The sequence below is a fragment of the Ictalurus furcatus genome, chromosome 14 (assembly GCF_023375685.1).
Source record: "Ictalurus furcatus strain D&B chromosome 14, Billie_1.0, whole genome shotgun sequence".
NCBI classification, from domain to species: Eukaryota; Metazoa; Chordata; class Actinopteri; order Siluriformes; family Ictaluridae; genus Ictalurus; species Ictalurus furcatus.
Window position 1 is genome coordinate 30938494 of NC_071268.1, and position 2568 is coordinate 30941061.

Here is a 2568-nt window from a genome sequence, read left to right on the forward strand (position 1 = left end):
CCCATGTTTGTACTGACCAATGAGAAGTCACGAAGACAAGACAAACAGCCATAACAGCAGCTCTGCTACAAAATATAATCAGTAAAAACCACGACATGCCCAACCTATCTGTGCAATGTAATATGTAGCCCCGCCCCTGTACAAACCAACCAATGAGAAGTCATGATTTAATAACTGCTGATAGTCTGAAAACTGACCAGTGAGATGGAAGGGTGTAATAATTGACAGTATCAATCAACTGAGACGATGTAACGTGTGTAGCCCCGCCCACAGGTGGGAAATTACCACCATCGAAAAGCTACAATGTAAAAAACTGAGAGCTGAGAAGGAATAGTGTAGTAACTGGCTTTGATATAAATCAGCTGACATAACATAAAATATGTAGCCCCGCCCATGTGTACAAACTGACCAATGAAGTCATATGGAGAGGTCACTCAAGCTGGACGTCCAATCACAATTCACTATCATTGTAGTTCAAATTAACGTGTCACAATCTGTCTCCTTGGTGGAGTTTATATAATGCTTGTTTATGTTAACTGACCAATCAGACGTCATCTTTGTGTCTGACTTAGTGTGGGAGGGGCTTAATGAGCTTAATGTACCTGCTGAATGCTTTCTCAGAAACACAGTAATGGTGCCTGAAGTGGAGCCAGAACCGGTGCTTGTTGAAGGGATTAGAGAACCCTTTTAAGAAGTGATTTAAGAGTCAAACCATCATGTTGCTGGATGTGGGCGTGTCCTAACTCAGAGTGTAGAACTTTAGCAATGTAGCTCTTACGCTGTTGATTTTCACCTTGGATCATTGAGTAATGGTTGCAAATTTAAAATATTTAGGTGTTATGTAGTTGCTCAGGTTGATACCACAGTGTTAAAAATGACCCCGCCCCCTAGCCTCCTGGAGAAGTGACCCGAGACCTGGTGCCTTTATGGTGAAAGGCGATGGAACGCTTCAGAATTAGATGCTAGCACCTTGTTAACGGGAACTCGCAGGGAATCTTTATCATGTGTGTTGTGAATGTGTGAAGCCTTGGTTCTGATCTCTCGCTCTTCTGATGTTCACATCATCACACTGGGATTCTGTTTCTGTTGTAATGTTCTCACAGAAGGAGCACGTACAGTAAAATGTCTTGTCCCACACTGCTGCTGAGTTCTGGACTGTGATTGGGTCTGAAGGTGTTGATTAGTTTTCTATAACAGTAGCGCAGGTTTATTTTGATGCACTCGTTCTAATAGGTTGTTGTTTCTATAGTAACAGCTCATTCACAAGGACTGATGACGTTTCGGATCAACCTCACTGATTTTCAGAAGCGAAAGAGAGACTGGAACATTTCTGCACTAAATCAGTCTCAGGGATTTTACACTGTGCTTCACAGCCTCATCGACTCGCACGCAGATACGTCTTACATTCTAAACAGCTTTACTGCTGGAGATCTCAATTGTTGTAGGGATCTACACAGAACCTTTTAATGGTTCCTACAGCAGGAGAAACTGACCAACCCTTCTGAGTGCTAGACGGAACAAGCTGCAGCAGATGGAAATGGAACTGCATCAACAAAACAAATGTGCAACGCAGCATCCCTCTCAATTCTTTCCCTTCAGTTTCTCCTTTCTCAGTTTTATATTATTGTGTATTATCATGTATTATTACTATACATATTGTATATTATTAGATTTCTTTGTGACAAAATGGCATTTTGTTTAAAAACACTTCAGATTTCAGGGAAAACAGCTTAAAGCTGCATTATACTTTTATTAGCACTTTTTTTTTTTTGAGTTTATTTTTATGGACACAGTTTACAACTGGACCCAGAAATGCCTTGAGAAAAGACCGGTGTTGACTTTGTAAGATACAGACCTGACCCGAGAGTAATGTGTATTATAAGATTTGTATGAATGTGTCTTTTGAATCTGAGGAAGTACAATTAATAAACGTGATGTTTGAGACAGTCTTCTTATCGAAAGTCGCTCATTTGTTGCTTTCTTAACGGAAGATCCACATATTAGCTGTGAGATTTGCTGGACTTTAGTGGGTTTAATACTCTATGATAAAGTAAAAATGAATTAAAATGAATGAGAACCTGTGGCTTTATATTTGGTTTATGATGAGTATAACAATGCCTTAATTATTTTGAATTAATTCGCTTTTTTCTAGCATTTTAATCCAACATTCAGTCTGGGTTGAGGAGGTTTTATCTATCAGTCCAAGATTATCTGCTGTTTCTATCAGAACTCGTTTAAAATCTCCCCTTTTTATTTATCTGCATGTAGGTGGCGTGTTTTTTGGATGGAAGAACACATTTTTTCCACAGCAGCTAGTTTGGATGCTTCATTAGCCTGCTCCGTGTGGAAGAGATTGCTAGCATAGCGGTTTAGAGAAATGGCAAAGGAGCTCTTTAAACAATCCAAACACATGCTCGTATCAATTAATGGTGGAGAAAAGAATACAAAGTCCATCCTGTCAAATGAACACTGATTCCTTTGTAAAATCAGCTAATTTTATCCAAAACACAGATTGTCTGATGAGTTAAAGTAGCATAGTGAACTGCAATGAAAATCAGCACCACTCTA

General features: G+C 39.4%; 1 protein-coding gene across 1 annotated transcript in view; it reads left to right on the forward strand.

The window, feature by feature from the left end:
* The window catches only part of glmp (glycosylated lysosomal membrane protein), a 7938-nt gene extending 5989 nt beyond the window's left edge, over positions 1 to 1949 (forward strand). Inside the window, exon 6 of the mRNA XM_053642488.1 lies at positions 1 to 1949. This exon is cut by the window's left edge and continues 593 nt beyond it. The gene's annotated coding sequence lies outside the window, so the exon portion shown is untranslated.
* Positions 1950 to 2568: the final 619 nt, after the last annotated feature.